This window comes from Canis lupus, chromosome 25 (assembly GCF_003254725.2).
Source record: "Canis lupus dingo isolate Sandy chromosome 25, ASM325472v2, whole genome shotgun sequence".
NCBI lineage: Eukaryota > Metazoa > Chordata > Mammalia > Carnivora > Canidae > Canis > Canis lupus.
The window spans coordinates 36,700,402-36,727,160 of NC_064267.1; the positions used below are offsets into that span (position 1 = coordinate 36,700,402).

The following is a 26,759-nucleotide window of genomic DNA, read 5'->3' on the forward strand; positions in this document are numbered from 1 at the left end:
GCCCCTCCCAGAGCTGCCAATTCCTTCCTTTCTTCTCAGGGCCAGTGATCCCAAGGGAAGCCAAGGTCCTATAGCATCAGGAGCAGGTCTGTCCTGCCAACTGAGGACTCTGGCTCAGATGCTCCTGGACCTCAGCAATGGTCTGGCAAAGAATCCAGTGCTGGCAACATGCAACAAGAAAGTCTCTTGAAGGAATGGCTAAAATTAGTAACTCAAGAAACAACAGATGTTGATGAGGATGCAGAGAAAGGGGGACCTTCTTACTTTGTTGATAGGAATGCAAACTGGCGCAGCCACTCTGGAAAACAGTGTGGAGGTTCCTCAAAAAGTTAAAAATAGAGCTACCCTATGATCCAGCAATTGTACTACTAGGTATTTACTGCAAAGATACAAATATAGTGATCCAAACAAGCACCTGCACCCCAATGTTTATAGCAGCAATGTCCACAATAGCCAAAATATGGGAAGAGCCCACATGTCCATTGACAAATAAATGGATAAAGAAGATGTGGCATATATACGCAACGGAATATTACTCAGCCATTAAAAAATGAAATCTTGGGCAGCCCCGGTGGCCCAGCAGTTTAGTGCTGCCTTCGGCCCAGGGTGTGATCCTGGGGACCCGGGATCGAGTCCCACGTCGGGCTCCCTGCATGGAGCCTGCTTCTCCCTCTGCCTGTGTCTCTGCCTCTCTGCCTCTCTCTCTCTCTCTCTCTGCCCCTGAATAAATTAAAAAAAAAAAAAAGGAAAGCCGTATATGTTCATGGAACATTCCAGGAAATTGAAAGCAATTAAGTATCGCTGTTATATAGAAAATAAAGAGGAGGGCAGCCTGGGTGGCTCAGCAGTTTGGCACCACCTTCAGCCCAGGGCGTGATCCTGGGGACCCGGGATCGAGTCCCACGTCGGGCTCCCTGCATGGAGCCTGCTTCTCCCTCTGCCTGTGTCTCCGCCTCTCTCTCTCTGTCTGTCTCTCATGAATAAATAAATAAAATCTTTTAAAAAAAATGAAATCTTGCCATTTACAATGATGTGGATAGAGCTAAAGGGTATTATGCTAAGTGAAATAAGTTAGAGAAAGACAAATACCATATGATTTCACTCATGTGGAATTTAAGAAACAAAACAGATGAACACAGGGGAAGCGAAAGAAAAATAAAATAAGATAAAAACAGAGAGGGAGGCAAATGATAAGAGACTCTTAATTCTAGGAAACAAAGTGAGACTTGCTGGAGGGGAGGTGGATCAGGGGATAGGACAATTGGGTAAAGGGCATTAAAGAAGGCACTTGATGTGATAAGCACTGGGTGTTATATGCAACTTATGAATCACTAAATTCTATCCCTGATACTCTATATATTAACTAAATTTAAATTTAAATCATTTATTTATTTATTTTAAAGATTTATTTATTTATTCATGAGAGACACAGAAAGAGAGGGGCAGAGACATAGGGAGAAGTAGGCTCTTCATAGGAGCCCGATGCAGGACTCCATCCTGGATCCTGGGATTACGATCTGAGCCAAAGGCAAGTGCTAAGCACCCAAGAGTCCCTAAATAATATTTTTTTAAAAAATTCTTTTAAAAGAAAGACATGTGACCAAGAAACCCTTTTGGAACCCTAGGAGCAGAGTCTGCTGGCCCTCAGGCAAGCAAGCAGGCAGGCAGTCAGGGAATTCTCATCCTAGAATGGTAGTACTCGAAAGAAACCAAAAGATTAGCTTGTCTAACCTTTGCCTTACACAGAGAAGAAATCTCAGGAAAGAACAGGAAGTGACAGGTTATACAGTCAGAGTAATACCCAGCTGTACTAAGCCCGTGGCCAGGCTATTTCCCCTACAATCTACAGAGCCACAGAGACCAGGTCAAGGAGCGAGAGGCCATGCCTGAACGCATACAGACATGGAACATCCTGAGCTAAGCTATATGGGAACTCAGGTTTCCTGCCTCCAGCTCCATGTACTTCCTTAAACCTCTCTTTCTAGAGTTTCTCTCTCTCTCTCTCTCTCTCTCTCTCTCTTCCGTCCTATTTCCTCCTTGCTTTCAAATGAAAAGCTGAAATCACGGTTGGAGAATTGGCTTCCCTGGACTTTCCTAAGGAGATAAAATTGCTTTCCAGATTTGGCTCTCTTTAGTAGAACTAACTTGCTTTTAGCATAAGGCTTGGGAGGGGCGAGAAAAAAAGCAGAAAGGTAGGTCTTTCCAAAACTCATTACCCCCCACCCCTTTCTCTCTGTCTCTGTCTCTACCTCTATCTCTCTCTGTCTCACTCTGTTTCCAAATGGGCCTGATTTGGGCTTCATATCACCCTCTAATCCATTTCAAACAGCTTAAACCCCACTCTGGCAGCAATGAAGTTCTTACTAATAAATGCAACCCTGGCTCCATCGTTCATCTCTGAAGGGAAGGAGGCCTTTCCTGTTCTAAATTCCAGGCTATTGTGCTGTCTGTGTTTTGTTATATAAAGTCTTGGGCTTGTTAACAGCTTTGGTATCCTATGCAGTTAAAGCCTGGACAATGGAATGAAGATGGGCAAGGATAGGCTCTGGACTGATGAAAATTGAAACTGAGAACATATTAGACTGTAAGAGTCAGGAAAAATATAAGAAAAAAGAATCTCCCACATAAATTGGGGCAGTGCTGCTCTGCCAGGAATGCTACTATTTACCAAAGTGAAACCACGTATGTAAATTTTAGTGCTGGCTAATGCTATGGCCCCACAGCCTTCTTTCTCAAAATAGCCACATGGTAATCATAGCTAACACTACTGAGCACTTACTGTGTGGCAAGAACTGCTGAGACCTTTACATGCAGTATCTCCTTCAGTTATTATGGCAACCCTATCCTGGAGGGGCTGTTATAACACCCATTTCACAGATGAGTTAACTGAGGCTTTGGGATTTTAAGAAACTAGCTTGGTTCACAGAGCCAATATGTGGTAGGTCTCAGCTTTGAGAACCCAGTTATCCTGACAAAATGGGCTAACCCCTTGATTCTTTGTTTGATTTCTCTATGTAAATTTTCTGCTCCAGTGCCCGGAGAAAAGGCTAAGGAAGATGCTCTGGACCTAGGATGGGTAGAACAAGGCAGCAAGAAAAAGCGAATAAAAAGAACGCACTAATTTTGTCATTCCATTTCAAGCTGTGGGCTCTAGTACTAACACTGTCCTCTCTGCAAACCAGTTTCCATATATGTAAATGAAAGAGGCTGGTTGGAGGGTCTCCCTTCCACCCTCAGTCGTTTCCATTTCTGGTCAAGGAGGGAGTAATATAAGAATAATATTTAGGGAAGAGCGTGAAGCTGGTGATATCTTCATTGCCACCCCAGGCCACTTCATTCAGCTGCATAAAGTGAATAAGAACTCTACACGAAAAGGAGTGAAGCAGAACATAAAGAGTTTCTCCTACTTCACATATTTAAGAATATTAAAGTGTAGAAAGCTTTCAGTAACAAGGTTTCTTTTTTTTTTTTCATACTCATTGTTGATTAATTCCATGTTTTCCCAGGAACAGTAGTACAATATCGCTCAAAATGCAGATGGGAGGACACAGCAGGGAAAGCATGAATGAGGAGCTCATGTCTCAGGGGTCTGATGACTCAAGCTTTGTTCTCATGGTTACTCTGATGTCAGAGAAGCCCCGGTGGGTGTGAATAGCCTGGAAAACAAAATATCTGCCCAGGACCTCTTAACCTTCTGGATACATAATTTTACTAATCTTACAGGATCGACACCTAGCTGGTTTACGTAGAATAGGGAAAGCTAGACAAAACAGCTGTTGTGTTGGCAACACGGAGACTTCATAACGATATCACATACTGCATGATGGAACTCTCCAGTAGACAGGTCACAAAGGAACTTCTACTGTTCAGTGCCTCCAAGGAGCCCTTGGAAGATGGAAAGTTTGATGACTTGATTTCCAAGCACATGAGCTGAATGTTTGAAATTAGATTTAGGGAGGTAAATGGAAATCTGTGGTCTCTAAATGGAAGGTCTGCATTTTAGGGCAGTATTTCCCACCTGAGATGATTGGAATTATGAACATTTGTCTCAATTGTCATAAAATCACTGGTCTGCTGATTTTGCCAACAGAGTAGACAAGACTTTTTTGTCATGTATGATGGAGGCACCATAATCTCCCAGCCTTGGAGGTGAAGAGTCTCAAAGTGGTGAAGCATGGATACAATGTAAGGAAAGACTTACTGAAGCAGCAGAGAGCTGAGGTATTCCAGGGTAAAGAGGGAAATGGAGTGAACACACTGCATGTATCACAGCATAATTATAAATTCATTGAGATTCATTCATTTGTTCATTCATTCATTGATTCTCTGACTCATCATTACTATTTTGTATCGGTCACTCTGAAAGGGTCTTGAGGCCACAGCAGAGAATTTTATAGGTGCCATCAACCCCTGCCATCATAAAGCTCAGAGTCTGGACAAGGGTACAGACAAAGAGGGAAACAGCAGGCAGACAATTAAGTCTGTTGTGATGTTGCTGGAAGGAGAAATGGAAGGTCTAGTGGTGCTACCTACCCCTGAAAGAGATGTTATCAGGAAGACACAATCCCGCCCTGCCACCACACCCTCCTCACCACCCCCTCAATTTGTTTCTTCAGTATCTCTTGACCACACCTTCTATTCTTTTGCCTCCCACTTACTCCTCCTCAGTGCTCCCTGCCTCCTTTCTATTCCTCAAACATGTCAGGCACTCTTAGAGCCTTTGCACTTATTATTTCTCTGCCTGGAACACTCTCTCTAGATAAGCTGAGTGGTTTGCCCCTCATTTTTTCCAGACCTTGACATAAATATCCTCTCATGAGGTCTCCCTGGTCAATCTACTTAAATTGCCAAGTGCCCACTCCCTATCTCTTTTCTTGTTTTATTTTCCTCACTGGTACTTTTCACCATCTACCATGTGTATATATTGACCTACCTCTCTTGTTGGCTGTTTACCTCTCTTAAGCACAAAATTTTATGAGAGTAGGGATTTTGTCTATTTTATTTACTGCTAAGAACTGTGTTTGGTAGATACTCAATAACTATTTGAATGCTGAATAAATGCTGATTTAAGGAAAACTAAAGAATAAGTAGGTGTTATCCTTGCAAAGGGACTGAGGGATGAGAAGGTAGAAGTAAAGGAATGTGGTGGGGGAAGAGTTCAGGAAGATGGAATCACAGGGGCCAAGGTCTAGAGGCAGAGAAAGTGTGGCACATGTGATAATGTGCTCTGCTCTCTCCTGTTCGGCTCAAACTGGTTGAAAGGCAGAGTTGGCCAGAGTAGAAAAGTTTGAGGCAAGAAATGAGGCATAAATTTGAACTGAGGCCAGGTTGATACCTTCTTATAGAGCATGGACTTAATCCTCTGGTAAATGGACAAATATTGAGGCTATATTATTTTATTATATATTTACACATACATTATTTTATTAAAATATTTTAAATATAAGCATAAAATTATCAGATTTATGTTGTGGAAAGATCACTTTGGATATACATGACAAGTGAAATAAAGTAGGCCATCAAGGGCAGGAAGGCCAGTTAGGAGGCCATTGCAGAGGTTCTAGCAAGACATGATGGCAGCATAGCTAGGGTGGTGTCAGAAATGTAGTGACATGAGTCTGGGTTCAAGAGATATTCAGGACACAGAATTGATAAGCTTAATAACATATTGGCTATGAGGGACGAGACATGGGGAGGAGCCTTCATTCTATCATGGACCTTGGGTTAAATAGCAATGGTATTCATTGAGCCAAATCAGAAGAAGAAACACAGACACCTGACAGATTTAGTGTTGAAGTCCCAGTGTGGCATTCGGTGGAGATATCTGGTAGAAGTTTGGTCACAGTGGCAAGCAGTTCTAGGAGAGAGTTATAGGCTGGAAGCAAATATTTGAGAATTGGTACATACATAGGGAATGAAGTCCTGAGAGTAAGTGAGACCATCAGAGGGCAAAGGACTAACCCTGGACTACACCTTAGGGTTGGGTCTGAGGGATGTTTCCCCACACAACCACCAGAGAAAGTCACTAGTCAGGATTCACAGGGTTCTCAGAGACTAAAATATTTTCTTATGGTAGCGAAGTCCGACACTGTTGCGTAAGAAGCCAGAGTTGAATAGAAGGAAGAATTAAGGCAGGTAAAAAGTATTGACCTTGACCTTGGAGAGACACAGTCCTGACTTCAAATCTCTATCCTACTGATTATGCCCTTAACAGCTCCAGGTTCTCTATGGAAAAATAGGGATCATGGTGCTTTCTTCATAAAGATAACAATGGGCTTGAATGAGAAAATGGAAATATACATGAAGGTGTAGTGTCTGAGCCCATGCAAGTTTACTCAGCAATTCATTTATTAAATATTTGCTGCAGACAAATGAAGAGTCAGGCACCAAGGAGGCCATGATCCAAGCAGACACAGGCCATCCTCCAGGCACTCACAGTCTAGAGAAATTCAATAAGAGCTTTTTTCTTCCTTAAAATTTAAGGAAGGTACTGAATAGTTTTTGGCCAGGTTGATGGCCCCAGACAACAGTGTGATATGGGAAACGATCTGCCTTCACTTTCTGGTTGTTCTAGGGGTGTTGTGCTAGACTCCATCAGTCACTCTTCCAGGCCTCCCACCATGCAGCAAAGCTTGCATTTTCCTGACCACCTCCTGTCCCAGGAGCCAAATTCTCTAACTTCTTGGCCTGACCCTATTTCTTTTTTTCAAAGCTTTACTGACTGATGGAATGAATCTACTTATTATAATCTGGCCTTGTGAGGATAGGGTTTTTGTGGTTGTTGTTTTTTTTTTTTTAATTGATAAAATAGGTGTTTATTCTGAAGGCATAATGCCAGGAAGAAACCCAATGAAACCAGATTAGGAGTGGGTGAAAACTGTTGCCCCTCAGAACTTCTCTGCATCCCAGTCTTTCAGGGAAGTCTGGGGCAGAGCTCATGAGTGAGTTCTGTGAAGCCAGAGGATTTTGTTTTCTTCTGTTTTTATGTATTGACTGCGGTTTACCTAGTACCTTGTTTTGGGCATAGGGTAGGCACCCAAGGAATTCTTGAATCACTGAATGTCTTATCCATATCAAGGAATTGAATAGCTGAAAACTTAGATGGTTTGCATAGCAACCAAGGAGTGAGAGACCTGAGTAATCAGTCCTGGGATCAAGAAGTCAGTTAAAGAATGTGCTCTGAAAGGGGACCCTCCAACTCCTGACAAACATAGCTGCTTTCTACCTGTGAACAATGCCTATATGTGCACCCAGGCTGAGTCAAATGCAGTGAAGGCAAAGAAGCACTAGTGGGAGTTTGAAGGTTAGAGAGTGTCATGACTGCCTGTGATTTCCTCTCCCTACTTCTGGCTTCACTTAAACAAAGGCCATGACTTGGATAACAGTCTTTGAGCCCCCAGGGTGCGCTCTCTGACTTCTATTTACTTCTTAAGAGACAATACCATCACTCTCTCAGACAATTAAGATCTTACTTTAGGAAGGACAAGGAGTTGGAAAGCAAGAGCAAGGCTGATCTTCTGGCACACTGGATAGAATTTCAGCTCTGCCACTGACCAGTTGTGTGACCTAGAGCAGCCCACAACTGCCCTGGGCCTCAGTTTCACAAGTTTTCAAAGGCAAAGGATTGTTTTGAGAATTCACTAACATTGCATGTTTGACAGTGAATATGAAGTCGATGGCTGGAATAACACAGGGCTTCATCAAGATGTGTACCTCTTGTCCACATACCAGATCCAATGGAAGATGTCCTGTGGTACAAATAATCTGTAGCTGTGAATTTTTGCAAAATTGCCTCATTGGTATTTGCCTCTTTCAATGTTATAAAGCCAACAGAATTTAGGATTCAAGACAGCCATATTTTTATCTGACATAAAATAAGTACTCAATGAATATGTTAAAAGATTAAATGAATGCATGGCCTCATAGTACTTTTTTGATTTTATCTCTTAATGCTCCTTCACCCAGACTTCTAGACCCAGAAACGCTGTCTACTTACTTCTCCATGTTCATATCTATTTCAAGGCTACCTCCATGATTGTATATCCCATGAACCAAACAATAAATATCTAATACGCTCCTATATTATGTTCAGCACTTTTGTCCACAGGGGGTTCACAGGGAATAAAAAGAATAACTTGGTCCTATCCCAAGGAACTTATAATTTGGTTGGGGTGAAAACTGCCAAGTGAACAAGGCAAACAATATGTGGAGGAGGAGAACTAAGGTGAATGGGGGTTTCTTGAAGGTTATATTTGAGCTGAGTCTGGAATGACATATGGCCTGAGGCTCCCCAAGCAAATGTTACCTTAAAATGAGACTTTCTTTCTTTGGTCACCTAATTGTCCCTAAAATAGTTGAAGCCTGTCAGCTTTAAATATAAAGCTAAGTGGTGCAATTTAGTGATAATACACAGTTTGAATTTAGGAATTATGGCAGAGTCTACTCACTGCCTGCCCAATATCTATTTTTGCTTTTTTCTTTAGTGGTAGAAGCACAGTTCTGTTTGATGGTGGCAATGTACCTGAGTAAAGGTAGTCAATTTTCCACACTTCCTCCCCAGCAAGGGTATCTATGTGCTATAGTTCTGGACAAAAAGATAAATCAGAAGTTACTGGTTGGAGCTTTTAAGTAGAGGTAATATTCAAAGTAAGAAACAACCAATTTAAAAAGCATACTTAATGTAACCTGCTGGTATATATGGCTCTATTTCCAGGAAAGTTCTGTAAAAGGAACGGTCTCAATGGCATGTGCTTTGCCACTTTACTCTTTCCTTCTTCCTGCCTGGAACATGATCCAATGCCTGAAGGTATAGTAGCCATTTTGCAATGACAAAGACAAAAGCTAAAGATGCTAATAACTGATAGTATAGGCAGAGAGAGAAGTCTGGTTCTTAAATGATCTTTTTGACCTTCAGCTGCACTTGAAGATTGCCTATTTCCAGAGCACATGTTGAATTTAATAAAGTAATCCCTTACCTATTTAAGCCACCCTTAGTCATATTTTCTGTTATTTTCACCTGAGTGGAATTCTAACTGATACTAGCATCAGACCATGTTTAAATGTAAGAATGTGATGACTTTTAATCGGAATATTGTAAAAGGAGTTGTGACTTACTTTGGCTTGGGTGCTCAGCTCCCCAGTGTCTGGCTTGTCTTAGTAAAAATAGTCTCAACACCCAGATGACCACAAAACAGCATATACATAGTCTAGGGCCTAGCATATACATAGTCTAAGTGGTTACTGATGCATTTTTTAAGTGCCACTGACAAGTGTGCAATCCTGTTCCAACAAGACAAGGAAAGATGTTATTTCATTGATGAGCCACAGACTATCAGAGTAAAATATCCCCTCTCTACTTTCAGGATATGCCAAACCCTGCCTTGAATAGTGAGAAATTATAACTTTTAACTCTCTTCTTTGGTTAGAAACCTGTTTTTGTTTTTGTTTTGTTTTTTTCTTCCCTGGATCTTTTTTTTTTTAAGATTTTATTTATTTATTCATGAGAAACAGAGAGAGACAGAGAGAGAGAGAGGTAGAGACACAGGCAGAGGGAAGCAGGCTCCATGCAGGGAGCCCGACATGGGACTTAATCCCAGGTCCCCAGGATCATGCCCTGGGCCGGAGGTGGCGCTGAACCACTAAGCCACCCAGGCTGCCCTCTTTACTGGATCTTAAAAGGCCAGCAAGCAGTTTGTTTGGACTATATTGTGTTCTGTCCATTCTCTGTGAGCCTATGTCTCTGTGCAAAGACCTATTTAGTTGAGGATAAACCAACCTAGAGAGTTAGCTCTGGAACTGGAAATCATTCTCAGTTCAATTCTTACTCAGGGACAAAGTTCAGGGAGCTGAGAAAAGGACAAAGGTACTTGATGGTCAATAATTAAAAGCATAGAAGCATGGAAAGATTTAGATTTCTGCATGGGACCTTAAGTAAAACAGATATCTAGAGTGGAGTGGACACTATGGGGGAACTGAGGAAACAGCTGGGAAGATAAGGTAGGTGCACCGTTGGATGCTGGGCTAAAAAGACTGGGTCTTATCACATAGTAATAAGAAAAAGACAAGGTAAAATAATAGAATTCTTCTCAGGTTTCAAAATGCTCTCACACATTTAGGGTCATATGATCCCCACAACAATCACTGAGATATATGTAATACTGATTCATCTTTGAGGGAAAAGACCTAAAGAAGTTAAATGTTGTCCAATGACCCACAAATAGAAATAGTAGATTGAGACTCTAAATTGGATTGAATTTTTAGCATCTTACTCTAGTGCTCTTTTCACTCTACCCCACTGAGAATGGGAAAGACATGGTTTGTGTAACCATGCATTTATGCAGACAATAAGGGGTAAGTGTGGAGGCAGAGTGACCAGCAAGGATATTTTTGTAATAGTTCAGTGTTAGGTAAAAGGATTTGAATTAAAGTTGTGTCAAGAATGTGATAAAAGAAGAAGAGAGGATTCAAGAGGGCAGTGTAGGAAGATCATACACACACACCTTCTCCCAAAGACCTAGCACAACTACAACCACATATGGAATAATTCCATCTGAAACTAGATGAACAGAGCCTCCACAGCAAGGGACAGCACCAGGATGGATAGAAGAGGCAGAGATATTGTCCATTAAGGGGAAAAAACACACCCAGGCACAGCATTCCATAGTCATAAGGGAGCTCAGTAGTACACAACTGTCCTCTGAGGAGAAAGAGATTCAGGCTCTACATCAAGCACCATTCCTTAGATCCTGCATAGGCAAGGCAAGCCCCCAAAACACTTGGCTCTGAAAAATAACAAGGAGTACATTCAAGAAAACTACAGAACTATAGGGAAAGGGAAATCTTTTTTTAAAGTCTTGTACACAGACTTATTCCACCTGGCACAAAAATACCAGATCAAAAAGAATATAGACCATAGGTGAAAAAGACTCACTACTCTTTTAGCACCTGCCTGAAAAGAAAGACATAGCTGGGATATCCCCCTGGGGACTGAGACACTGGTATTAACCATTTTTGCTATCTTGTTCTTCTATGATGATTCCAATACTGATGGATTCCACTTGGAAATCCTCCCTCTAATCTGTCCCCACAACATGCACCTTGGCTGGGCCTTGCAGCTGACAAGAGGATCACCCCAACCAGGAGTACACTCACAGTAGTTGCTGCCAGGCCTCACAGACCTGGCTCCACTAACACACACACCCACAGCAATCACAGCTAGCTGGATTGGGACCCACCCACCCCTACTTACCAGCATGCCTGGGGCAGTCACATCTAGGCCTTCCAGCCAGGCAGGCTAGGGGCCTCCCCACCCACCAGTGCACCTGCAGCAGTAGCAGCCCCATGAGGGTGCATGCTTCCCACAAAGGGGATATCTCTAGAATACCTGGCTCTGTTGTCCAGAAAAAAAATTATCTTTTGCAGACCTACAGGACATCTTTAACATAGGCCACTTTTTCAAGACTGGGAGACATAGCTGAACTACATTATACATAGAACCAGACTCAAGCAAATCAAGGAGACAGAGAATATTTTCCAAATGGAAGAACATGACAAACCCTCAGAAAAAGAATAAACACCATGGAGATAGGCAATCTAGCCAATAGAGAGTTCAAAACAATGGTTATAAAGATGTTTACTGAACACAAGAGGAGAATGGGTGAACACAGTGAGAATTTAAACAAAGAGAAATTATAAGAAAGTACCAGTTAGAACTGAAGAATACAATAACAGAAATGAAAAATACACTACAGGCAATAAAAGAAGATTTGGTAACACAAAATGTCAGGTCAGTGATATCTAAACCAGCTTTGCAGGAAATATTAAAGGGACTTCTTTAAGTGGAAAAGTAAAGGCTGTAATTATAAGTAAGAATAAAGAAGAAAATATATGAAAGAAAATTATCACTGGTACCAAGGCAAACATATCGTAAAGGTAGCTGATCAAACATTTATAAAGCTAGTATTAAGGTTAAAAGATAAAAGTAATAAAATCAATGATAACTATATTTGTAATAAGTTAAGGGATATGCAGAATAAAAGTATGTAAAATATGACACAAAAAAAAACAGAAAACATGAAGAGAGGAAGTAATATAGTGCCTTTAGAATGCTTTTGAGCTTAAAATAGACTGCTGTATACATAGATTGCTATATATAAAACACATGGTAACCACAAACCAAAAAAAACCTAGATACACAGAGAGAGGGGATTTTAAACAAAACACTAAGAAAGTCCACAAATAATAAGCAAAGATAAGAAAGAAGAAAGGAACAGAGAAGGACTACAAAAACAACCAGAAAACAATGAACAAAATGGCAATAAATATGCACCAATCAATAATTACTTTAAATGTAAATGGTCTAAATGCTCGATCAAAAGACATGGCATGGCTGAATACATTAAAAAAAATAATAAGCAAGGTCTATCTATCTGCTGCCTACAAAAGACTAACTTCAGAGCTAAAGACACACACAGAGACTGAAAATGAACTGATAAAAAAAGATAACTCAAGAAAACAGAAATGAAAAGAAAACTGAAGTAGTAATACTTATATCAGATAAAATAACTTTAAAATAGTGGTTGTATTAAGAGAAAAAGAAGGGCATTACATAATGATAAAGGGATCAATCAAACAAGATAAAATTTGTAAATATTTATGCATCTATATACAACAATTAGCAGATAGAAGGGGAGAAAATGACAGTAATACAATAATAGTAGGGCACTTTAACATCCTGCTTACATCAATGGACAGATTAGTCAGAATGAAAATTAATAAAGAAACATTGACCTTAAATGATATATTAGATCAGACGGACTTAACAGAAATATACACAACATTCTGCCCAAAAGCAGTAGAATGCACATTCTTCTCAAGTACATATGAAACATTATTTAGGATAAACCACATGTTAAGACACAAAACAAGTCTTAATAAATTTAAGAAAACTAAAATCACATCAAACATCTTCCCTTACCATTAGAATATGAAACCAGATATCAATTACAAGAAGCAATTTGAAAAGACACAAACATGTGGATACTAAACAACATGTTACTAAAACAAATGGGCCAACCAAGAAATAAGAAGGAAATCAAAAAAAGTACCTTGAGGCAAATGAAAATGAGCGCACAATGTTCCGTAATCTATAGGATGCAGCAAAAGCAGTTCTAAGAAGGAAGTTTATAATGATACAAGCCAACGTCAAGTAACAAGAAATATCAAATAACTGATCTAATCTTACACCTACAGGAACTAGAAAAAGAAAAAGAAAAAAAGCCCAAAGTTAGTAGAAAGAAGGAAATAATAAGGATCAGAGTGGGGGGATCCCTGGGTGGCGCGGCGGTTTAGCGCCTGCCTTTGGCCCAGGGCGCGATCCTGGAGACCTGGGATCAAATCCCACATCGGGCTCCCGGTGTATGGAGCCTGCTTCTCCCTCTGCCTGTGTCTCTGCCTCTCTCTCTCTGTCTCTGTGTGACTATCGTTAAATAATAAATAAATAAATAAATAAATAAATAAATAAATAAATAAGATCAGAGTGGAAATAAACAAAACTAAGAAAAGATCAATGAAACTAAGAACTTATTTTTGAAAAGATAAACAAAATGATAAGCTTTTAGCCAGATTCATCAAGAAAAAGAGAATTCTCAAATTAATAAAATCAGGGAAAAAATTACAACTAGTTCGACAGAAATACAAAGGAACATAAGGAATTACCATGAAAAAGCATACGTCAACAAGTTGGACAACCTAGAAGAAACAGGTAAATTTACAGAAACTTAAAATGATTCAGGACTAAATCAGGAATAAATAGAAAATCTGAACAGACTGATTACAAATAACAAAACTGATGCAGTAATCAAAAATTTCTCAAAAAGATGTCCAGAATTATATGGCTTCACAGGTCAATTCAACCAAACATTTAAAGATCTTTGGTTGAACATTTTTACCTATCCTTCAAAAACTATTTCAACAAGTGAAAGAGGAATGAATAGTTCCAAAATCATTCTGTGATGGCAGTATTACTCTGGTACGAAAACCAAAGACACTACAAAAAAGAAAAAAAAAGAAAAAGAAAATTATAGGCCAATATCTCTGATGAATATAGTGTAAAAACTCAACAAAATATTAACAAACCGAATACAACAATACATTAAAAGTATCATACACCATGATCAAGTGGGATTTATTCCAAGGATTCAAGGATGGTTCAATATCCACAAATCAATCAATGTGACATACCACATTAACAAAATGAAGGAGAAAAATTACACAATAATCATAATAAATGCAGAAGAAGCATTTGATGAAATTCAACATTCACTTGTGATAAAAATTCAGCAGAGTGCATTCAGAGAATGTATCTCAACATAATAAAGGTCATATATGACAAACTCACAGCTCACATCATAGTTAATGATAAAAATCTGAAAGCTTTTCCTCTGAGATCAGGAAGGAGACAAGGATTCCCACTCTCATCACTTTTATTCAACATAGTATTGGAAATCCTAACCACAGAAATTAGGCAAGAAAAATTAATAAGAGGCCTTCAAAATGGAAAGGAATAAGTAAAAATATTACTATTTGCAGAAGACATGATACTAGATAGAGAGAGCCCAAAAGCCTCCACCAAAAAAACTATTAGAACTGACAAATGAATTCAGTAAAGATGCAGGATATAAAGTCAATATATAGAAATCTGTTGCATTTTTATACACTAATAATTAATTATCAGAGAAATTAAGAAAACAATTCCATTTACAATTGCATCAAAAAGAATAAAATACCTAGGAATAAATTTAACCAAGAAGGTGAAAAACTTATACTCTGAAAACTGTAAGACATATATGAAAGAAATTAAAGGTGACACAAATAAATGGAAAGATATTCCATGTTCATGGATTGGAAGAATTAATATTTTTTAAATGTCCATACCACCCAAAGCAATCTACAGATTAAATGCAATTGCTATCAAAATATCATTGAAATTTTTCACAGAACTAGAACAAATTTTTATGAAACCACAAAAGAACCACAAAAGATAGCCAAAGCAATCTTGAGAAAGAAGAATGAACTGGTAGTATCATACTCCCAATTTACAAACTATATTACAAAGCCATAGTTATCAAAATAATATGGTACTGGCACAAAAACAGACACATAGATCAAAGGAACAGAATAGAGAACACATAAATCAACCCACACTTATATGGCAAATTTGTCTATGACAAAATAGGCAAGAACATACAGTGGAGAAAAAAATAGTCTCTTTAATAAATGGTACTGAGAAAATGAGACAGCTACATGCAAAAGAATAAAACAGGACCACTTTCTTACTCCATGTACAAAAATAAACCCAAAATGAATTTAAAACTTATATATAAGACATTAAACCATAAAATTCCTACAAGAAAACATAGGCAACAAGCTCTCTGACATTGGTCTTAGTGACATTTTTTTTTTCAATCTGTCTCTTCAGGTAAGGACAACAAAAGCAAAAATAAACAAATAGGACCACATCAAACTAAACAGCTTTTTCACAATGATGGAAACCATTAACAAAATGAAAAGGCAACCTACTGACTAGGAGAAGATATTCATAAATGATATATCTGATGCAGGTTAACATCCAAAATATATAAAGAACTCACACAATTTAATAACAGAACACATTAATAATGTACTTAATAGATATTTTTAAAAGAGTAAAAGAAGAGTTAAACAGAATTTTTTTAAAGACATACTATGATCAATAGGCCCATGAAAATATGCTCAATATCACTACCATCAGGAAAATACAAATCAAAACCACAATGAGATATCACCTCCCACCTGTCAAAATATCCATTATCAAAAAAACAAGAAATTTTTTAAAAAGACAAGAAACAACAAGTGTTGCTAAGGACGTAGAGAACTCATGTGTGTTGTTAGTAGAAATATAAATTGGTACAGCCAATATGGAAAACAGAATGGAAGTTCTTCTAAAAATTGAAAATGGAACTATCATATGATCCAACAATTTCACTTCTTGATATTTTCTGAAGAAAACAAAAATACTAATTTGAAAAAAAAAAATCTGTATGCTAATGTTCACTGCAGCACTATTTACAATAGTCAAGATAGGGAAGCAACCTAAATGTCCAAAGAAAATTTTGTGTGTGTATGTATATATATATATATATAGAATGCATATATATTTGTATATATAGAATATATATGTGTGTGTGTACATAGGTATATATGTGTAAATGTAAATATATATATTATTGTGTGTATATATATTATATATATATATATTCCACTTTTCTGTGGTATCTAAACACAAAACAAATGAACAAAATAAAACAGAAACTGACTTTTACATACAGAGAACAAACTGATGGTTGCCAGAGGGGAGGAGATTGGGGAACAGATGAAATAGGTGAAGGGTTTAGGAGGTACAATCTTCCAGTTATAAAATAAATAAGACACAGGGGTATAATATTCAGCATAGGGAATATAGTCAATAATATTTCAACAACTTAGCATGATGACAGATGGTAACTTGGAGTTATTGTGGTGACCATTTTGCAATGTATACAAATATTAAATCACTATGTTGTACACTTGAAACTAATACAATATTGTATGTCAATTATTCTTCAATTTAAAAAAAAGGAATGCAATGAAAGAGGGGGAAGAAGGCAAGAGTTCTGTCAGGGAGGAATCAGCAATACGGGGGAAATTTTCTTACTCAATTCACTCAACCAACTCTCCAGATGGACCAATGTTCTTCATCTTCTCTGTAAAACAAAACATTTGATGCCTACGGCAAAGTGAATGCTCATGATGAGTAGATAAGTGACTGTGGTTCACTATGCCTTCTGCTCCCACCAGATGAATTTGTTGCTCAGCCTGTTTATTCCAGTTATTTTTGTTATTGTAATGATATAACTTAATTAAATATTACAAGTACTATTGTTATATAAACCAACAAGGCAAATGCTTCAGGAATAGTCAATAAAGATAAGTCACTAAAGTGAACTGTTTAGATTCTCTTGCAAAGTCTTTAGTGCTTGTTCTGCTTTAAGGAAATCTGAAAATCTTAGCTCATACATTAAAGATGTGGTTTATCTTTTTCACATAAACATGCAACTTTTTCAATTGTCATAGAAATCCAACAGATTCATACTCAAAGAAAGGCCTTGACCCATATCAAAAGATTGAATTTCCTTCATTAAAATAAAGTTTCAAGGATGTAAGTAGCATTTCTCAATTTTAATTGATTCTTTCCACAATTAATTGACTATTAATATGGTTCTGTGGAACAAGAGGGCTTCTTCTATGGTTAGAATCCAGAAAGCTGAAAGGAACTTTGGAAACCAACTATCTAGGGGTTCTGTAATCTTTGTGCATATCAGAATCAGCTGAAGGACTTGGTAAATACAAAATGTTGGGTCTTGACCAAGCATTCTGATTCAATGGTTTAGGGTAGGGCCTGATAATTTGCTTTTCTAACACATTTTCAGGTGAAGCTGATGTTGGTGGGCCAGAGACACCACTTGGAGAACCACTGAACCCACCTATCACTGAGTTAAATTCTAAAGTTTGGTGATTATAGAGTTCCCTCAAGCTCACATGGTGGGCTAACAGAAAAGCTGAGACCAGAACCCAGGTGTCCTGGATGTCAGTCCAGAGATCTTCCCATTATATTCTGCTGTCAAAGTAAAAAGTATATTTTTGATAAATTATGGACAGCCACAATTTTCTCACAACTGTTTCTTTCCAGAGGTGACATCTACATCCCCTCCCATGATCGGGGCTGGTTCTGTGATTGCATGACCAGAACCATATGCAGAAGTGATGCTGCACCTGATTTGAGACTCAGTCTTAAGACATTTGTGGCTTCCACATACTTGGAACTTTTGTTCTGGGAGCTCTGAGCTCCCATTTAAGAAGTCTGACCACGTTGCACTCTGGTTGATAGTTCTTTTTTTTTTTTTTTTTTAAATTGGAGTTCAATTTGCCAGCATATAGCATAACACCCAGTGCTCATCCCATCAAGTGCCCCCCTCAGTGCCCGTCACCCAGTCACCCCCACCCCCTGCCCACCTCCCTTTCCACCACCCCTTGTTCGTTTCCCAGAGTTAGGAGTCTCTCATGTTCTGTCTCCCTCTCTGATATTTCCCACTCATTTTCTCTCCTTTCCCCTTTATTCCCTTTCACTATTTTTTATTCCCCAAATGAATGAGACCATATGTTTGTCCTTCTCCCATTGACTTACTTCACTCAGCATAATACCCTCCAGGTCCATACACATCGAAGCAAATGGTGGGTATTTGTCGTTTCTAATGGCTGAGGAATATTCCATTGTGTACATAGACCACATCTTGTTTATCCATTCATCTGTCGATGGACAACGAGGCTCCTTCCACAGTTTGGCTTTTGTGGACATTGCTGCTAGAAATATCGGGGTGCAGGTGTCCTGCCATTTCACTGCATCTGTATCTTTGGGGTAAATCCCCAGCAGTGCAATTGCTGGATCATAGGGCAGATCTATTTTTAGCTCTTTGAGGAACCTCCACACAGTTTTCCAGAGTGGCTGCACCGGTTCACATTCCCACCAACAGTGCAAGAGGGTTCCCCTTTTTCCACATCCTCTCCAACATTTGTTGTTTCCTGCCTTGTTAATTTTCTCCATTCTCACTGGTGTGAGGTGGTATCTCATTGTGGTTTTGATTTGTATTTCCCTGATGGCAAGTGATGCGGAGCATTTTCTCATGTGCTTGTTGGCCATGTCTATGTCTTACTCTGTGAGATTTCTGTTCATGTCTTTTGCTCACTTTATGATTGGATTGTTTGTTTCTTTGCTGTTGAGTTTAATAAGTTCTTTATAGATCTTGGATACTAGGCCTTTATCTGATACATCATTTGCAAATATCTTCTCCCATCCTGTAGGTTGTCTTTTAGTTTTGTTGACTGTTTCTTTTGCTGTGCAGAAGCTTCTTATCTTGATGAAGTCCCAATAATTCATTTTTGCTTTTGTTTCTCTTGCCTTCATGGATGTATCTTGTAAGAAATTGCTGTGGCCAAGTTCAAAAAGGATGTTGCCTGTGTTCTCTTCTAGGATTTTGATGGAATCTTGTCTCACATTTAGATCTTTCATCTGAGTCCTATCTTTTAGCCATCCCCAAAGAGAAGACAGACATAAGAGAGCACAATCTTGCATTTTCCGGACTTACCAACACTCCAGTGAATACTAGTAAAATGACCTCAGTTGATACTGTGTGAAACAGAATAATCACTTGGCTCAGATGCCTGACCCACAAAATCATGAGGCATATTAAAATGGCTGTGGCTTTAAGCCACTAAGTTCTGGGGTAGTTTGTTACACAGCCATAGATAACTGGAACAATATTGAAAAGACAAAAGCTGTGAGGATCTGGGGTTCTATTTTCAGGCTGAACTTAGAGACAGAAGCAATCTGTGTGAAATGTAATAATGGGAGGCTGATTACACAAAGGCATCAGTGCAAGCGAGAAGGCAAACTTGACTGGATTTTTTGCTCTGAAAACTATAGTACACTTGGTGATATGTACCAAAATAAGTATCATGAGGTACAGCTAATTTTTAGAGGAAATTTGGGGAGTAGAGAAGTTGAAATGGGTAGTGAAATCGTGAGTTACAATATTAGACACTTTAAGTCCTCCAGCCAGAATGTCCAATCTCCCACTCCCATTCCCTGAAGTCTCTTGGGGACCCTCTCAGTTTGCACATCTGACCTTTCCTACTCACATGCTTCTCTCCCTAAATTCTGGTAGTTCTTCTCATCTGGGTGGCTCATTTCTATACTGTTTCATGGACTTTTTTGCATTATTACTTGATATTTTTTCATATGATTCCATCAAACGTAGTTGTAAACTCATGATGAACATGATTTGCCTTTTACCTGCTGAACGCAGTCCTGTGGACACTGTTGGTGTCCCTGAAACTCCTGCCAAGTGGAAATTTTGTAGATTGGCTCATGTTACAACAGCAGGAAATGAAAGGGGTGGGTTGGAGTGGGAGTGCCAAGGGCTGGGATCTTCTCAATGCTAATGGTGTGTTTAGTGGCAGCCTCGGTGAAGTAGATCTCTGAAGGTGACTATTTTGAAGAGTAGCACTCATCTCAGTATGCTACATTTTAGATTGTTTGTGAAAATACCACTATCACGTATGGCTATAAACATACATACCTTTAAACACATACTATTTTGTCTTTTTTGGCAATTCGGTTAATGTTTTCTTGTTTTAATTTTCAGAATTGGTCCCTAAGTTCAAATTTCAAACCGAGTCTTCTTTCTACCACTTTAATATTGACAATCCCATAGTACCCTGAGAGCCCTTTTAACCCTATTAAATTAGTCAATCAGCAAATGTTTTTGATTTCCCTACTTTGTCAAGCACTATCCTTTGGACAAAGCAAGAGAAATACAATGTTCTGTGGAAGATTGAAAAGAAGAAAGTGTACTTTCAACCAAGGCTCAAATCAGGGCATGCTTCATAGAGGAGGCAGTATTTGAAATTAACCTGTAAAAATGAATAAAACTTAGACAGAAATGATGAGGGTAGAGATCTGACATTACAAGGAGCATTTATCCTTAGATCAAAGGGATGTGAGTTAATCTAGGTTAGCAGGAGCATAGAGCATGTGTAGAAATGTGGGTTGGAGCTGTTTACATGAGGCCTGGGATACAAGGCCAATGAGTCCAGCTTGAATTTTGTAAAAAGTGAGTTTCGAGGGTTAGAGACACAAGATTTTATTCAAATTTTATATTCTCCATAGTCACTAACATTATGCTTTACATGTGGTAGGCAATTATTAAATATTCGTTAATTGATCAATGAACTGCCAAAGCCATTTGGATGCATTGCTGGTATCCGAATCTTTCAGAAACTTAATTTTCCCCCTTTTTTTCTTCTCCAGTGTTCAGGCAACATTTATTCTAGGAAATGGCTCTAGCTTTAAAGACAAAGGAGAAGAAAAACTCCCAGTAACACAGAGATTGTCAAAGCAGAACCATTTTTAAGTGAAATGATTTCTCCCTACCCAAACTTTATTGCAAGACCCCATTAAAAAACTGCAGAGGCCCAGCACGAAAGAACTATAAATTATGAGACTCCAGACCTCAGGGACAGAGAGTCACAATTCCCACAGGAGTTTGCTGTACATTTCTCCTTGCAAAGCATCCAAAGCAGATTGAAATCCTGGCTGAGAAACTTGTGGAGAGAGAGAGAGCTGAGGCAAAGGGCAAAGGCATTAAATAATATATAGATTTTCACAAAAGATCATTTCTGCTTAAATAGCTGACTACTCATGCTGGTGGCCAGGTTCAGAAAGGATGGAGCCTGGCACTGCTGACAGTGGAAGGTGTAGGGCTGATGCAATCAATAGTGGCACAATGACTTTGTTTAATGGGCTTTTAAGTGCCCCAAATTGAAAGTCCAAATTTCTAGGAGGGCTGTACGGTAAAGACAATTTGTCCTTGTTTTATTAATCCACATGAAAGCACTTCTCTCTGCTTTAAGATATAATCATCTATCTAGTAGAAGTTAAAATTCCAGACACACCCACCCCAGCCCAAGAAGACTTTCCCACCTCCAAGATTTCAAAAACAAGCTCTTCAATGAGATTCTCCTACCATGCAAGAACTCCCATTCTCCACCTTCTTCAAGAACACCATACCCTTCAATCTGCCAGTACTAGTGCCTTCCCACTGAATGGGAACCCTGGCCAGCATAGGGAGAGAAGGACCACAGGCAGCACCCATACCAGCGGCATGATTTGATTCAGCCTTGCAAATAACTACCTGCCCATTCACCCAAGGCAAACACTGATTTATGCTGAATGCTAAGTGAGTGGGAAAGAATGATGACTCACTTTCACTGCATGACCTTTCTACTTTCATAAGGAGAAAGCAGACAGTTTAAAAAGAAAAGCAATTTGTCTTCTACTGATTTTCTCTTGTATGAAGTCTGAATTCCTCTGCCTAATGTTCAAGGACCTACCTTCCAATACATGTCTTAACACTCGCTGAGTCCACACTCTTTGGTGTCCTCTTCCACCTCCAATACATCATGCTTACTTTTATTTCTTTCCTCATAAAGTTCTCCTCTCCTCTCTGCTTTCCAAATGTATCTCACTAGAGAACATGGTCAAGCCACACCTCTTCTATGAATCCTTCGACTGTTACTCTCCCCATGAACATTCACAGACTTAACCAAGAAACACAGAATGCTATCCGGTATTTATTTTCCTCTCATTGTTTGGAGAGCTTACACTTTTTATTTCTCTCTAAATCATAATTTTTTGAGGGGGGGAAACCTGCCTTTTTAGTGAGCACTGTTCCTTGCGCAATGGAGGGCTCAATGAACATTTGTTAATAGCAAGACCAACCCTTGCAGAAGCCAACAGATAGTTAAGGGGAACATCGATTCATTTGAAGATTTAAGAGTTTTTAAACTAAGAATGTACTAACCACCTCCACCACTCCATCTTTCTTCTTTATTTCATTGCTGTTGCTGCTGTTTCTGTGGATATTCCTTTATTTGCTGCTGCTGCTGCTGCTGCTTTGATAATGATGATGATGATGGAGAAGGACAAAAACAAGATGACAACTTAATATTTACTGGAGTGTATTAAATACCAAGCACTGTTTTTATCAGTTAACTCATATTGTCTCATTTAATTCTCACTGAATTACAGCAGAAAGTATTTCCATTTTAATACTGAGGAAACTGAGGAAGGGACCATTAGTAACCTGCCCAAGATCATTCCTATAGAAAGGGCAGAATTAAAATTTAGATCCCAGCAGCTCAACTTTAGAGCTTGAGCTTTGAGTGATACATCATTCCTCATACTTTCTTTCACCTAGCTTGTACAGCACTTAAAATGACAGAAAAGTCATAACCCTTTTCCCAAAGACATTAAAAATTATTTAGCACTTTATTTTTTCTAAGCACTTTCACCTGCATTAACTCATTTGCTCTTGACAAGAGATCTCTGTAGGTTGACCACTTCTATACTTATGAATAGATAGGGAAATGGATTTCTTGCCCAAAGTACAAGTGGGTCAGTGGAGCCAGGAAGTCATGGAAGTAGAATCACAAAATGCTAGAGAAGAGGGAAGAGTCAAGATCATACAACCTGCCATTCATTCTATAGCAAAACAACTGGGGCACCCAGAGGCAACTAGCTTGGGATAAACATCAAATGAGGGAAAAGCAGGTCTAGAATTGGACTGTGTGACTTCTCATCTGTGGTCTTCCATTGCAGTACTATGGCTTTGAGCACATTCTCCAAAATGAATGATGAGGGGCACCTGGATGGCTCAGTTGGTTGAAGGTCTGACTTTGGCTTACGTCATGATCTCAGGGTCAGGGTCCTGGGATTGAGCCCCAAATCGGTCTCCTGACTCAGTGCAGAGTCTCTGGTCCCTTTGCTCCTCCCCCTACTTGTTCTCTCTCTCTCCCCCACTTCTCTCTCTCTCAAATAAATAAATAAAATATTTTAAAAATAATGATGTAAAGGGAGCCCTGGTCAAATATGCTGGGACCTGCTGCAGGCCATGTCTTCCTCTTGGAGAGCCACAGTACACAGTCTTTGAAAAATTATGCAAAACACTTCATAAACTCACTTAACCAAAGAAAAAAAACAAAAAAAACAAAACAAACAAACAAAAAAAAAAAACAAAAAACACCTTCCATTAACACCCCTTTGCAGAACTTGTACTCTATGGAAGTCAGTTTGGGAAATGATATATAACAGATATATTGGGATATGAGCATAAAGATAAATGTAATTCCTTTTTTTTTCTGCTATTGGGCCCAGATGTAAAATAAAAATAATTCATTTTCCTTTCTTCTCATCTCCAGAACCTCCTCTCCCATAACTACCAAAAATCTATGCATCACACTCTTCTACTCTACATTAAAACATATACGGGAAAACATTTCAACCACTTAGATGAAACATAATGGAAAATTAACACTCTCCAAAGAACGAACACCTGTACTCTTGCCTGTATACACACCACATACACATACATGCCTTGAATTCTAGTTTTATTTTTGTTGTTTTATTTCTTCAGTTTCTTAGAGTTGTTATGTTATTGATTTTGCATATGTGAAGATCAATTATATCCCTAGTGTTCCCTTGGGATTTGTTTGTTTATAAAAGATTAGCCTGTTCGGGCTGCCACAGATTGAGCGACTTAAACAACAGAAATTTATTTCTCACTTTTTTGGAGGCTGAAAGTCAAAAAGATCAAGGTACTAGCAAAGTAGGTTTCATTCTGAAGCCTCTTTTTTTTGACTTATAGGTGGCTGTCAGTTCACTGTGTGCTCACATGACCTCTTCTTGGGGTGGAAAGAGATGGAAAGAGAGAGGGAGAGGAGTGGTTGGGGAGGGGGAGAGAGAGAGTGTGTATGATTGAGAGCTGTCTGGTATCTCTTCTTGTAATGACACTAATCCTATTGGATCAAGTCTCTACCCTTAAGACCTCATTTAGCCTTAATTACTTCCTTACATGCCCCACCTCCAAATATAGCAACACTAAGGGTTAGAGTTTCAACATATGGATTTTGAGAGAAACAATTCTGTCCATAACAAAGATGGGGGATATAATGATGACGGCAAAGGTTCTGTTTGTGGTAACCAGAGAGGTCTCAGAGATAGAGTTAATATTATTTTTAAAACTAAAGAAAGAAATTTGGGAAAACTATCTGCACACTGCTGTCTCACATCCTTTTCACGCGTTGAGGGAAAAAATAAAAAACGTCAATGGATCATAACAGCTATGTCTGAAAACGTTAATCTCTTATGAGCTGAAGTAAGGTGGCAAATTTATATTAAGACGTAAATAACTGACATTCTTCCCTCTGAGCACATCTCTGTGACAGAAGGGAAGTGGAAATCCGAAGTGGAGTAAGGACAGAACTGCCCTCCACACACCTGGTGTGCTACTGAGGAGGCCAACCACAGCCCCAGGACCACTACTTCTCCACACTATCCCCAACCTCCCAGGCCCCAGAGCCGGCAGCACTGTGGGCAACCACACCCACTCCCCTGGGCTCCACCTGCCTCCCCCCAGCCCCCCACCATCTGCCAAACGCAGCCAGCTGAGTAGAAGTGTAAGAGGTAGAGGAAAGGGAATGTGGGCTGGAAAGGGCACAACTCTCTGGGGGGCTGAGGGCGACATTCACAAGAAGGACCTCACTGATCACTTCCTTCCTTATTATTTCAGGATTATTGTAATTTCATGCAAACACTCCTTCTTCCCCACGCAGCTTCTGATGGCCACGATTCTTGTTTGGTGCTGGCCCCCAGCAATGCTAATAAACGGCTTCCGGATCATTTTTATTCATTTTGCGCATTTCACTCACAGTACTTCATGTGACTTATGTAGCCCCTGCAGCTCATATTTCTATTTGAATTGCAGGGCAAGTAGTGAGTTTTAACATTCCAACTGCACACACATTCTTCTTTCCCTCGAAATGAAAGATCATTTGAACTTTGAATTGCATTAGCATGACATTTTTCTACTAAATTACCCTGGCTGCACTCAACAGCCTGAAAAGAAACAAACCTCTTTTAACTCTATAGGCTATGTGAGTGAATAAATACCAGAGGAAACGCCAACAGAGAGGAGGAGGGAGGACAACCAGCAAGGCTGGGCATTGCCCCTGCCTTGGGGCGCCCTTCTGTGATGCTAGCCCGGCAGACTGAGGGTCACTGCTGTTCCACTCATGTCAGGCCCAGGTCAGGGCATTTGGATAGATGGAGGAGAAAGTTAATGGTTCTCAGCAGCTGTTGCTTTGTTAAAATAAAATAAAACAAAACAAAACACACACACAAAAAAAACGAGGTGCAGCTTTTCATACCATTTTTTAAACGTAATAATGTTTGCTTTTCTGTGTATTATAATGGTGGAAAATGTTCATTGTGGGAAATCTGGAAAATACAAGAAGAATAAAGAAGAAAATGAAAACCGCCCATATTCTCACCACTTAGATAAACTCTAGCTTTTGGGAGTATAGTTTTCCAAATCCTTTTTAGGGAAGTGAGTAGAATTCTATTCAATATATGTGTATAGCATCATTTTGTTAATTTTGTATAAATTAGGCTATACATATACATACAGATAATTTGAATCATGTATATGATTTGAGTCTCTTTTTTACACATTTGTGAACATTTTCCCATTTCTTTAAATATCATGATTTGCAATGGCTACATAATATTTTATCATAGGAGTACATTATAATTCAGTTAATCATGTCTTTTTTTAAGATTTATGTATTTATTTGAGAGAGAGAGAGAGGGAGTGGATATAGTGGGAAGAGCAGAGGGAAAGAGAATCTCAGGCAGACACCCTGCTGAGCAAGGAGCCCCATGCAGGGCTCAACCCCACCACAACCCCACCCAAATCGGGATCTGAGTGGAAATCAAGAGTCAGACACTCAACCAACTAAACCACCCAGGCGCCCAAATTAATCATGTCTTTATTGGCACACGTTGATGCCATGTTTACAATCAATGCTGTGATGAACGTCTTTTTGTACATAACAGATCTGATAACTGAGAGTAGCTCCCAATTCTTGAGCTCTTACTATATGCCAACTATGATAAAAGACAATTTCCAGAGAATATATTACATATATAGTATTAAAATAATATATAACAATTAAAAATCATAATACATAGCATGCTAGCCTTTGTGATCTCCCTTAGAGGTGGTCAT

General features: G+C 39.1%; 1 long non-coding RNA gene across 3 annotated transcripts in view; it reads left to right on the forward strand.

Annotated features, from left to right (window-relative positions):
* The first annotated feature begins 3,553 nt into the window (after positions 1-3,553).
* The window catches only part of LOC112669789 (uncharacterized), a 115,461-nt gene continuing 92,255 nt past the window's right edge, over positions 3,554-26,759 (forward strand). The window contains exons 1-2 of one of the 3 annotated variants that reach the window (XR_007405877.1): positions 3,554-4,221; positions 8,714-8,806. This is a non-coding gene — a long non-coding RNA (uncharacterized LOC112669789). The remainder of the gene's footprint in view (positions 4,222-8,713; positions 8,807-26,759) is intronic. The other 2 variants (XR_007405878.1, XR_003142520.3) reach the window with 2 other exon arrangements.